At 33.9% G+C, this 14,153-nt stretch overlaps 1 protein-coding gene across 26 annotated transcripts in view; it reads right to left on the bottom strand.

Annotated features, from left to right (window-relative positions):
- The window catches only part of tenm3 (teneurin transmembrane protein 3), a 421,902-nt gene that overhangs the window by 368,989 nt on the left and 38,760 nt on the right, over positions 1-14,153 (bottom strand). The gene's annotated exons all lie outside the window — the stretch shown is intronic.

The raw sequence follows: 14,153 nt of genomic DNA, 5'->3' as shown, positions 1-14,153 counted from the left end.
ATTTATTAGAATTGGGGATATGTTCAGAACTCAAAGCTTAAGAAATTGCATAAGTAGTATTTCTTTGTCATTTGTGCAAGGATTACTTGAATTTAGACATTTGCTTTTTTAATAGATGTGACACGCGTCAACTAGTGAGGAGAATGATGAAAACAACTGATTCTTTCTATGTCCTGTTGGAAGAATGGTACATAAATTTATCCTTATGTATTTATTGCTGTTAGAAAAATCCATTAAATGAAAAATTATGATTTACTTAGCTTAGTGTCAGTGATGCATTTTTAATTATTAATCTAATAAAAAGGTAACTGTAAAAACCACTGCATTCAAAACAATATACTTTATCAAGTTGTGCCACATTTATAATATAATATAATATAATATAATATAATATAATATAATATAATATAATATAATATAATATAATATAATATAATATAATATAATATAATATAATATAATATAATATAGCACGATCACCTCTGTGTGGAACTTGCATGTTCTCTCCATGTTGGTTTAGGTTTCCGCCGGGTGCTCCGGTTTCCCCCACAGTCCAAAGACATGAGCTATAGGTGAATTGAATAAGCTAAATTGGCTAAATTGACTGTAGTGTATGTGTGTGAGTGCAAAAGTGTATAGGTTGCGGCTGGAAGGGCATCCGCTGCATAAAATATATGCTGGATAAGTTGGCGGTTCATTTCACTGTGGCGATCCCAGATTAATAAAGAGTTTAAGCTCAAAAGAAAATTAATAAATGACTGAATAGTATAATATCATATAATATAATATAATATAATATAATATAATATAATATAATATAATATAATATAATATAATATAATATAATATAATATATTGCTATTCAATTTGGTATATTAACAATGTCATTTTAACAATGTGTGTACTGACATTATTAAGTATGTTACTCAATTCAGAGGGCTTGTGAGCTGACATTTTTATATGTTAAGATGGTGATTTTCTAAGTTTCCAGTCACTGAGAAATTTTTGAAATAATGCATTTTTAATAATAATAATAATAATAATAATAATAATAATAATAATAATAATAATAATAACAATAATAATAATAATAATAATAATAATAATAATAATAATAATAATAATAATAGTGTATATAAGTTTCTGTTTAATAAAAATCTTTCAAAAAAGGACAAAGAAAAAACAAAAAAAGTGTGCACCTCTGAGCAACACTAATGTTTAATTCCTAAATTAATCTGTTTTGAAATGAATCATCGGAGTCATTAATTCAGCAAATCACTTATTAAGAAAGTGACTTGCTGCCATCTACTGTTAGTATTAGTGTCACCCTTTATCCATAAGGCAGACAAAACAAAACTACACATAAAAACAAAACACATGAAATCTTCTTTGTAAACCTTTGGTGTTTAAATCTTCAGTGTGAAAGATTTTCTATAGAATCTGCACAGAGTAAACTGATATCCCAAGCATAGACATAATCAACAAGAGCAACAAACACACCTACACAGTCTCAGTCCATTTCCTCTTAACCGTCGAGAAGTAGAGGGGGTCAATTTGCCCGCCATTCTGTAATCGCATTTGCTCATCAGACCCTAAGTACACAGAGAGACGGTTACCCAAGCACAGAACGTCTGACCCAAACCCTGCAGTCCCTGTGGTGAAAAGTCATCAGAGGGCTGGAGATGCTTCTCTGCGGGGTTGTAGGGCTCATTAGTCATGTGCTGGTCGCTTCTCACCAAACACAATTAAGACTATTTGCCCTCCTGCAGCAGATGCTGATGAGACAGGCAGAGAGGGGGATTGGTTGAGAGGCCCGCACCGCTACGCGAGGACCACAGCGATGGAGGCAAAAATTGAATTTTGATAATGGAGTACATCCATTTGAGGGGCTTGGCAGGGATACCGAATGAGCAGGAAGTGAAAGGACGGGGGTTGCAATAATGACCTGACCGGAGTGGAAATCTAACAGTTTCAAAGCATCTGATCTGTTATGCACATTTCAAAACATAATTCATATTTGCCCTCCTGCAGCAGTTACGTTCTACAGGGCTGTGCGGTGTTATCTGTGTTCTCCATTCAACAGGTGAAGTTTGAATGCTGAAATATTAATGATGAGATGGAGGATTTCTTAACTGCTCTTAAATAAGTCAAAAAGCATTCTTATGCTGTAAACAATGTCTGAAAATAGCGTTTAAACATGAATTTTTAGAATTCGACATACAATAGCTGCAGTGAAAATACAAATAGGCACTGAAAATGTATTACAAAATGAACATGTAATGTCATAAAGGTAATCACTTGAAAGGATTGAAAAATAAGCACAGTTAAAGAGATGTGTACCCACAAAAGACATTGATAATTCTGAAATGTGTGTGAGAGAGTGAGTTGGGGTAATGTGTATGGAGATGTTTTCTGTTTAATGGTTGAATATAGTCTGGATACCCATTAATTTCTTACGGCGGTCACTTTTGACCAGGAACACCACAGGTATAACATGAATGATTAAAAATTCAATGAAGAAGGTGATCATCACTTTAACATGTTCAAGTGCATAGTGTAGAGGATATTATAAGGCCTTGAGGCGATCAAATGTAAAACAGTATTTTTGAGTGTTTTAAATTGTAAATCGGTCAGATTTGATTCGAGCACGACAGTAAGGTTGAGGCCAAGGGTGTTGCTAGACCCCATTTAATAGGGCACGTGCCCCAGTAAAAATTGCGAGTGCTCCAATCAATGCTTTGAGATACGATTTACTTTATATGCAAGTGTATTTATTAAGAGTGGTAATTCCAGAGTAAAGACGTTATTCTCTATGTGCAACTGAATCAACACTGATGAAAGCAGTGTAGTTTAATCAAAAAGCAAACTGAGCATGTGCGCAAAAAAACCATACCCGCATGCCTTACACATCGCTCCTGTTTGATGCTGACACGGTGCTCTGCTCCCGGTGAAAGTACCAGTTCTGAACATGCAAGGCGGAAAAATAGCTGCGCTGCTCATTCGCTTTGATGAGCACTAGCGATACAGTCTTTTATGCAAGGTGTCGGAATGCAGTGAGTGTTGCAAGTCGACAAAAAGTTTAAATAATATGATGGTAATCTTGTTTATACTTAGCATGGCTCCTGATATATATATATATATATATATATATATATATATATATATATATATATATATATATATATATATATATATATATATATATATATATATATATATATATATTTAATTTTTTTTTTTGTATGAAGTAAAAAAGAGGGATAGTGAGTAAGGGAGATAAGACCTAATAACCCTAATTCTTGGCCATAAGTCGGGTAAGACTGCACACAACAGTTAATTCTATAAAACATATTTTTTTGTATTCCATAGAATTGTCTATAGAATTTCATTCTAATGAAATTAATATTGATGCAAATGATTTCTTAAATTATAAAAGCATCACTCCAGTTTTGTCCTTATTGTTTTCTAGTTACATAATTTTTTTTATTTATTTAAAATAATAATTGTATAATAACAATAATAATGTTATTTATTTATAATTATACTTACTTTTTTGTTTTATTAAACACACACACACACACACACACACACACACACACACACACACACACACACACACACACATGTATACATATGTATGTATGTATGTATATATATATATATATATATATATATATATATATATATATATATATATATATATATATATATATATATATATATACACACATATGTGTGTGTGTGTGTGTGTGTGTGTGTATGTATATATATAGCCTCAGTAGCATCGCCCATGGTTAAGACAATTGTCAAAAGGTCAGTATATTATATACTCTGGCCACTAAAACACCTTTTTAAAAATCTAAATCACATTGTTTGTTAAAAAAAAAGCTTTAGCAATCAATCCAATATACAATGCAAGACCAATGTGCTTTCACAAAAAAACTATTTAAAATGTGCTGAAATAAACTGAAAATAAATTATTTTGCAATAGAAAAATAATTGAGAATTATGGCAGAATACTGTTGTCAAACATTTTAAAAATCTATTGTGCTCACAAATGTTAAAAAAAAAACATTTAAAAACACAGCAAAACAGGGAAAATATATATTTTTATAAAAAAATAAAAGGTTTCTTAAAAGGTAATTTAATCCTGTATTGACAGCACTGAATTTTTAGAAGCCCTTAATCCACAACTCAGTTTCACATGATCCTTCAATCATTCTAATTTCCAGATTTGATGTACAAAATACCTCTAAAATCTCCTTTAATTATAAAAGATGAAAGGAGTTGATGAGCTCCCTAATTTTGTGTAATTTTTGATCAGGATTTCTTGAAGAACAGACAGGTCAAAAGGACATTTAAATTTGAAACATTACCACAAATAAGTATTTATCACAAATTAATTCATAACAATGCCTCATGTCAGTTTGGTAACTTTTGAACAGTATAGTGTTTATTTTTATGCATCATTCCTTACATTATACAGTATACTGCTGTTAGTGACATTCCACCATTAAACTCTTGAAATCACCTACGAGTCCATTCTATTTGTGGCTGCCTATTTTGAGCGTTCTAAATCTGTCACTTACGAGCTTCCAAGACCATCAAGACACTGTCTAGGCTGTAGGAAGAGGGCATGGAGGCATCTCACTAGGATTTACAATAGCTTCTGTTTTTAAATTCACAGGGAATGTGTGCTTAATAAGAGGCGAACATGAGAACAAAAGCTAAACTCAACGGATTCAGATAGCAGTAGCGTAAGTGTGTACTTTGCAAGTTTTGCTACCACAGATTAGGATAAGTGGTGACTCTTTTAGGACTAAATCAGAACGCTGATATGACAGACCCTCCCCTTAATTACTACCATAGGAGACCCGGTGGCAGGCCTGATTTTGTTCAAAATGTCAATGTGCCCACTTGGGAGAAAGAAAGGAAAAGGAGAAAGGGGGAGAGCGGGTGGGGCAGAAGAAACTAAATTGAGAACAAATGCAGAAATGTTGATGTCAACATTATTTTAAAGTGCCGTGGGACTCTTCCGCAGCACGACAGACAACAACATACATCATATCATGCTGCTTGTGGTTTTTGACCAAAGGAGTTTCTCAATTCCTTTTGTGAAGAGAGAGAGAGACCATTAAAGAGAGAGGATAGTTGTTTGTGTTTCGAATTAAGTAATAAGATGTGCTAATAGTTAGAAAATGCTGATTTAGATGTACAATGGCACAGTGGTTTCAAAGTATACGCCTCTGTCTTTTTCCATCTTTCACTATTTCTGACATGAATACAGCTGCTTCTAAAGTAAAAGATGCAAACTTTAGCTTTAAATACGAGCCTGATTAAAACAGAAATATACATTTTTAAATAATTTCATTTTATGAAATTTTAATGCAGTATTATTTGTAATTTTGAAAAAGAAAATATACTATTATGTGTGTGTGAGTAAAGTGACTACACATTTTCTTTAACAGTAATTTACTCATTTAAAGATTAAATAGCATTTTCAGAATTCCTTGATAAAAAAGAAAATTCAAAAGAACATTTAAATTTGAAATGATGATTTGAAGAAGGATGTGAAACAGATAATCTACTTGACATTAATTATTAGAAGTACATTTGCAATAAAGCCTTTTCAGCATTTACTGGTGTCTATTTTATCTTTTGACACGAACACAACCACTACTGCTAAAGCAAAAGATGCAAACATCACCTTCAAATCCTGAGCCAGACAGTATTACGAGCATTTTTTTTCTTCTTTTTAAATCAGTCTTGTTTGGTGAAGTGGTTATTTTCTCTTGTTGAGTACAAGAGCCCATTTCCACCATTACTTCGACAAGCACCAACACCTGTAGCTTGCAAGCTGTCTCCATGTCAACGCGGAGAAAGAAAGAAAAGGGGGGAAGAGATGCTGCAAGTAAGTGTGGGGAACAGAAGACTCCATTTCAGGGAACGGGAGCAGGAGAAGCCCAATCGAGCTCACGGGGAGGGGCGGGAATGATGAAAGGCTGTTGAAAGCTCTTCAGTTACAGGCTCCGTCAAGAGATGAACATCTCTAAACATATGACACAGACACCCAAACCACTCCTCTGAGATGGTGGGTGTTGAAAAAGGTGCTCCAATAATGCATGTTGAGAGTAAAATATAAAGTGAATGTGTCAACAACACCCTTGTCCAGGTGTTTGAAGCTGTGTCTGGTTAACAAGGAAAAAGATGACAACGGCTGAAAACACAACAGCTGCAAACCATTGATTGCGGTACTAGATTGTGTCAAATCACACTCAGTGCAACAGTTTTCCCACTTACAGTAGTCCTCTTTGACGTAACTCGCATCCCATTTATTGTCCATTAAAGAAATTAGATTTAAACATCTGTTATATTGCAATAGAATAAAAGGCTAATTTGTCTTGATCGCTCCACAGAAAGTTTTTTTTTCATTACAGGTATCCATAATCCTGGACCAGGCCCTACCCTGAGCAGATGCTATGGCGGTCGTGGAAGAGCAGAGAGCATGAGACTGATTCCTGAAAGACCCCAGTGACAGACGAGTCTTCGCATTGATCTCGTGGGCCAGCCTGAACACCCGCTGGTGACGTACAGCTGCAGCTTCCCCACGATGGATGTTTAGTGTTCTCCAGTCACCGCCGCTTAGACTGCAGCTCTGCAGAAGAAGTTTGGCCAGAGGAGAAATGGTCACTGATCATGCCTAACTGAGCCCGGTTTCTCTTGAGGTGTTTTTCCTTCACTTTTGTCAAATAGTGAAGTTTTTTTCCTTACCAGTGTTGCCACTGGCTTGCTGGGTTTGGGACTCATGGAGTTGCGCATCAACGGATTTGCTCTTCAGTGTTTGGACTTCCAGCCGTGAAAATTAAACCACACTGGACTGAACTAAACTGAACTCAAGCTCTGAAAACTGGACTGATACAGTTTTAATTTACTAGAACTTCTACGATAAAAGTCCAAGAAACTATTGAGTACTTTTTTTGAGATTTTAACAGATTTGTGTATGTTGAGCATCATTCCACAGGGTTTGTTGCATTTTTTTCCCCCTTGGATGATTTCAGGGTCAAAAAACTATTTTTGTCAGAGCTGTACAAGAAATTGGAGAATGGCTGACTTTCTTTTATCAGTTGATCTTGTTCCTATTAGACACATCGCCTATCCATGCTGCTGTGTTCACCTATGTTTAAAATCTTCCAGGGTTAATGGTTAAAATAGTCTGCATTCAGACTCTGAGAATTGAGGAAGAAGGAAGACCTCATTTATAGTGTTTGTATAATATATGGTAATGCGTATATGAAATTACAAAAAACATATGTAGCCGGATATTAAATTACTGTTTATTTCTTTGCATTTTAACTTTGTAAACTATAAAATCATGGGTCTCCTCACAGTTTGTGTCTCATTTTGTGAGCCAACTGACAACAGTTGTTCCATCTCTACTTTTTCCCCTGCTCTTCTGGCCACGCCTATTCCTCCCTTGGGTCACAGAGCTCCACGCCCATTATGAGGCATTTTGTTAAAAATTCTGAAATAAACTTAAACCGAAAGAGGGGGGTTTCATGGTTCTTTAAGATGCTTTGACACAATCTACATTGTAAAAGCGAATAAACTAAATAAACATGAATAGAATTAAATAATATATCGGTCACACTTTACAATAAGGTTCATTAGTTAATGTTAATTAATGCATTTACTAACATGAACAAACAATGAACAATACATTTACTACTGTATTTGTTCATGTTAGTTAACGTTAGTTAATGAAAATACAGTAGTTCATTGTTAGTTCATGTTAACTCATGGTGCATTAACTAATGTTAACAAGCATGGACTTGGATGTTAATAATGCATTAGTAAATGTTCAATTATGATTAATAAATGCTCTACATGTGTTGTTCATGATTAGTTAATGTTAGTAAATGCATCAACTAATGAACCTTATTGTAAAGTGTTACCAATATATCATAATATAAAATGTAAAATTAAACAAATAAAAATGGCCTAACTGGATAAGAAAACATATTTTCTGTTTTCTGTCTGTAATGTACTCAGAAATCAATTAATTTCAGTGAATTCAGTTGCCTTAGATTAATTGGTAACTGCAAAAAAAATAAATAAAAAAAAAATAAAAAAAATCACAATTTGTGAGTTTATTTGTGATTAATTATTAATCAACTGACAGCCTGGGGCTTTTACAGGGTCAGCAGGTTAGAGAAGCTGCAAAAGTGTTACATTTCTGCTGTAATTTTGTTTATATTTGACATTTTTCAATAAAAAGTGGTCCGGTTTAAAACCCTTGAGCCTCAGGCAGAAGACGGAAAGAAAACCTTTGAACTACCACTTTCTTCAGTATACCAAAATAATTAACACTAAATAAAAGTCACCTTCTCTTCTCATTGTTTCATTTATATTACACAAATGTACAATGAAATCAGGATTGATGAAAAGACCCTTAAACCTAACCCGGTTGAGAAAGTTGAGACTGGCATGTCAAAAAACTTGTCAAAGCGCCTGTGATCCGCAAACAGTTATTTCAAGAACTTCAATGTTACTATGTGGCTTCAATCAGTGTCTTCAGCTCATAAAGTGTATCTGACTGCAGTCTAATGCACATTCTACTGCCGTCCATCTTAATTACATTGAGATGCACTTAGTGCCATGCAAATGCGTCGCAGGCCAACTGGCTCAATGTAGTTCCCATTGTCCTTCACTCTTCACCCGCCTGGGACTCGGTCAGTAATGACAGAGGAGTCGCTGAGCAGTCACTGAACCCTGGAGATGAAATTATCTCTCTGTTACTGGTTACGGCTGGACGGTGCTGAGAGCTTCAGCACCTCCTCTGATTCTTTAAGGAGTGCGGGTGGGACATTGGCTCAAACTGACTATGACACATTGACACAGGACATTTTATGTGCAGTTATAATTTAGTTACAGTAGGTTTTCTTTTTGTGTAGTGACAGGATTCATCTCTTGGTCCAAGAATAAATGACAAAATGTGTATATTTCTCCTCGGTCTTTTATAGAAAATGCACAAAGCTTAAATCAATTACAGTCAGATTAACATGTATGCATGCTAGCCAAGTTACAAATGCATTTTTCTTGGTCTGTTATAGGATTTGAGCAAAAAAAAAAACTGGTATGCTTTTAGGATTAACTCCATTGACGAAGAAAAAAAAAACTTTTAGTTTGATTGAAAAACACAATATTAAACTTTGCGTAAATACTTGTAGATGTAGAAACCTGATCTGATTTGTTTTTAACACCCTACTTTTGACATCTTTTTTGTTATAATTTTCAGATGTTTATGATAGATTATTTCTGCCACTGAATAAAAGTGAAAAATAAATAATAATAATAATAATAATACAAAATAAATAAATAACAAATGCTATTGTGCCTTTTCATCTAACAGTTCTGAATTATCTTTTTACAACTGTGAGTTTATTTGTTTTTCAGAAGGACTCATTCGCACTCATAAAAAAAAAAATACTTTATAGAGCTTTATTATACATGAAAAAAAGTTGTTAAATGAGTCTAATTCTTGTTCTGTGTCTGACCATATCATAAAACAATCATCTATATTTCTCATTCAAACTTTAATGTACAACTAGAATGGGTCATTATTCTAAATATAATCATGTTCAAATTTTTACGATGCCAAAATTTAACTTCGGCAGTAGCGAGATATGACGACAAGATATAATTTCGGCAGTAGCAAGTCTTTTATAGATTTCAGACATGACGTTAAACAACTAAAATGTATAGGAATTGAGGAAGTATTGTGAATCATGGATTTTGAGTATGGAATGATACAAATAATAAGATGAAAATGTATTTTGGACTGTTGAAATTCCATTGCATTGATGTATACATGATCATAATTAAGTGAATGATGATAATTGATGTGTTCATTTCCTGTACAACGGAGATAATGCTTTTAAAGGTAAAAGAAATATTTCTTGTGTGGTTAATTAAAATATTGAAACAAAAATAAGATCATTTTTAACTATTGAGTGGCCTTCTACTTAATGCCAAAATGTGATTGACTGTGGGATAAAAGGGTGGAGTGAGAGGATTGTGTCAAGCACTGAGAAAGGCATTGCGCCGAAACGTCTGTGTTTTGTATCTCCTAAGAATGTAAAATAAAGCTGTGTTTTGTATGTCCTAAAATGTTAAAATATGTAAAATTCTTACGAGATATAAAGTATCTAAAAGTATTCTTAAAGTATTCGTATTCATAAAGTATTCTTAGGCTATATAAAGTAATTATTTAATGAGTGCGAATCATGACCTTTTAAATAATATTATTACAAGATTGAAGCACCAAAAATGTAAAAACCACAAGCGCGCAGTGCAAACTTCATTACTGAATGTGATTTAGCTTTTTTGGCCTCAAAATCACATGATAAAAACTCACATTTGGTATGCTACAGTTATTAAGATAAAATTGCAAGTAAAAAACAAACAAACAAAAAACAGTACTTCTGATTTTCCTCGGTGAAATAAACTTGCAATTCTGACTCTTCTCACAATTTTGACAAATTTTCTATTAAATCTCACAATTGCCATTTTCAAGGTCCAATTTTAAGAAGAAAAATGACATTTTCTTGCAATGACATGTTATAAAGTCAGAATTGTTAAACAATAGCTGTTTACCATGTTGCGCATAAAAGACATGCGAATAAAGCAGTGGTTCCACCCAATGAGTCGAAAAGAACAAAATCGTCTCTTCCGGATTAACTAGCGGCAAATATCGAAATAAAAATGTAATTTGCTCCGGTAGAAGAAGCTGCGTCAATCTTTTCTTTATTTAATAAATGGCTTGTGCCTCAGAAGACAAATGCCATGCCGACATGCAATGAATATAAGATGGTGTTTGATGGCATGAGACACAGAGCAAGAACGCTTTTGAATCAGGAAGTAATTAATAAGATAATAAGACTAATACTGAAATGGTTAAGGCGTTTTAGAATGACAAAACAACATTTTAGATGTTTTACAATGTGCTCGGCCCGCTGGTATGTCCATTCACACACATTTTTATCATCACATGATCACTTGACTTTTTTGTATTTTGTATTTTTGTGTAAACTAAGTGTTTCCATCTCAGTTTATGCACATCAAACACACCAAAATAATCAAGCTAAACATCACCAGAGTTGTAATATAAAATATACTTCAGTCGTGCCTTCCTCATGTAGTAAAATCTTGCAAAATAAGCGTGTTATCGCTTTAAGATACAGACCAAAAATGAACAAAAAATAAATAAAAATCTCCAAACTAAATCATGATCATCCATCTCAGCTTAACAAAAGTAAAGTTTCGCTCAATACATAAAGACGAAATAAGAGCTAAACTATTATATTCATTCTTAGGTTTGCATTCAGTTGCTTTGGTAAAAGAAACTTAAATGATTTGTATAGAAAACATCCTCTCTCCTTCCCAAAGGAAATGGATTTCTCCCTTTTCAGTAGAGCACTGTGCACAGCCCATTGTACAATGCCCAGGAAATCAATGCAAGTTTTTCACTCTGATTTGTTCTTTTTCTTTCCCTCCTTTAACACACACACAAGCACACACCTACGCCCACACAAGCAAGGCTCACAACCCACACACACCTGATGTAACCTGGCAGACAGTGCCAGCAGAGTGAGCCATCAGAGGGAGAGCACGGCCGGTCTAAAGCATCTCCCAGCTGGCTGCGTGTGCTCGGCCCGTCTGGCTGGAAGCTACAGATTAATTAACAGTGTGCCATGAGAGCACCGAAAAGTGTGTGTGTGTGTGTGTGTGTGGAGGGGGCGAGGTGTGTGACATTCAGCCCAGCCTGCTCACACACCCGGCAAGCTCTGGATCACACGTCTTTCCGCCCTCGCCATCATCATCATGGCCTCACGCTCTCACCCCGTCTGCTCGGTGACCGCCGCCAATCGCCTCCAAATTAGGACAGATAATGATACAGCATTTTCAGAAAAGTACAGCAGAAGCACAAGAACAGTGACTCCTGCAATATATAGCAACTGTGAAGAACTTTTTATATATAAAAACATTTACAGTCATGCATAACTCCCAGGAGAGTCAATGTACTCACTATGGTGTTGATTTAATGCTGTATTGCCCTTCTTTCTTTTTTTGGACTACAAAAAGAGAAACTTTGTCTAAAAAATGTCCTGACCATGATTTTCCATATAGCGGTAGTAAATAGCAGCCTAACTTTAAATAGACAGCTTTTTTATAAAATAGTGTTGTAAATAAATGAGAAATTATATGAGATTTCTGTAGCTGCTATACACGCAGAAGAGGAAAAATTAATAATAAAAACGTTTCAGTCCGTCTGACATTTGAAAGTGAAAATGACTGAAAATTAAATTAAAAGTTTAATTAAAAGTGAAGTTGCGGGTGCTAAAATAACTGATCATAAACATACTGAAGCAGCTTGGAAAACACTTCTATGAAATTTGACTTTATTTAAAGTTCATATTGACTCATACGTTAGGTATATGTGCCAAATCGGTAAAGAATAGAACTACTGTTTATGTTTAGACAAATTTAAAGCAAAATAAATGCAGCCTAATGCTGATCTTTATCATAGTACGCTCAGGAAAATAAAAGACCGCCAAATTTAAAGCATTATTAAACACTAGTCGTGTCCTGCTTTTATTGTGTTTGGCTTCCCAGAGGGACCAGTCAGATTCCTTGCAGACCCCAGAACACAAGTTTACACAGAAACAAGTTTTTCATCAAGCATTTTAAAACAGGCTTGACACTTAAACATGGTTACTTGCTGTTGTGATTAACACAACAGTTACATTATTTGTATTTGGATATTGTATTTGTGTGTTGTATTTCTATTTACCTTAATTTTGTACAACTTTCTTTTTCTAGGTGAGAAAAAGGTCAGAATAAACTGTGGCACTAACAGTTTCATGAACAGTTGTGCCAGCCTGATCTCACGAGAAAACGTAAGTATTTTACATTTTGCCAGTTTAGTGGCTAATTCGTACGAATTCGTACGAGTTCAGTCGTACGAAATGGTACGATTTTAAAAAGGAGATGTGGCACTTAACCCCACCCCTAATCCCCAACCATCATTGGGGGATAAGCAAATCGTACTAAATAGTACGAATTAGATTGTACGAATTCATACGAATTAGCCACTAAATGAAAAAGTTACGAATTGCCGTGAGATTGTGTTGGTTGTGCATAAAGAGGTCGAGTCAAGGTCAGTTAAGGTTTAAAAATGTATTTTCTAAATGATAAAAAAAATTATAAAATATAATAAAACATATGATACCAATGAAGAATAAATGACAATGTGTAAAGGGTTTTCTTATATAATGATACAAAACATTGGTTTACTAGTGCTCCTTAACATCAAAATGATTGATGTCTGGCTAGTGAAATCTAAAAACAGACAAGCTTTACAATCCTAGATAACAAACATGAATTCCAGAGTTTCAGCGTCTTCAGATTGTTAGATCAGATGTAAGCAGTAATAAATATTTAATGTCTGGCAATTGTTTTATGGCAGAAATGCGAAACAACCAACATTAATATTCAGTGATCCAAACACAACTGGATTTTAATTTGGTCGTTTTTGAAATGAAAACTCTGAATTAAACGTGACAAGCCGTATGTGACAATTCTGCACATTATTATTATTATTATTATTATTATTATTATTATTATTATTATCATTACTAATATTATTATTATTTTAGAATATAAATATTATTTTCTTAAATTATTTTGAAAAAATCTATATTGGTAATTCTGGAGTCATTAAAAAGAATAACTAAATCACAAAGTTATTAGATAAATAAATAATTAATTAAATAAATAAATAAATAAATAAATAAATGGATGGATGGATGGATGAATGAATGAATGAATGAATGAATGAATGAATGAATGAATGAATGAATGAATGAATGAATGAATGAATGAATGAATGAACGAATGAATGAAAAGATAAGATAATAAGATAATAAAAATACATCCAGTCAAGATGTAAAAAGTCAGCAGGCTAGACTTCATCAGCCTCCCTAAAACACTGTTAAACATCAGCAGCTATAACAGAATCAGAACTGAAAAATCAGAGCACATCACACCAGTCCTGAGATATTTATACTGACCTCCAGTAATATTTAGAATCAATT

Source organism: Danio rerio, chromosome 1, assembly GCF_049306965.1.
Source record: "Danio rerio strain Tuebingen ecotype United States chromosome 1, GRCz12tu, whole genome shotgun sequence".
Lineage (NCBI taxonomy): Eukaryota > Metazoa > Chordata > Actinopteri > Cypriniformes > Danionidae > Danio > Danio rerio.
Note: the sequence above shows the minus strand (reverse complement) of the source record. Positions and strands in the feature narration are given on the sequence as shown.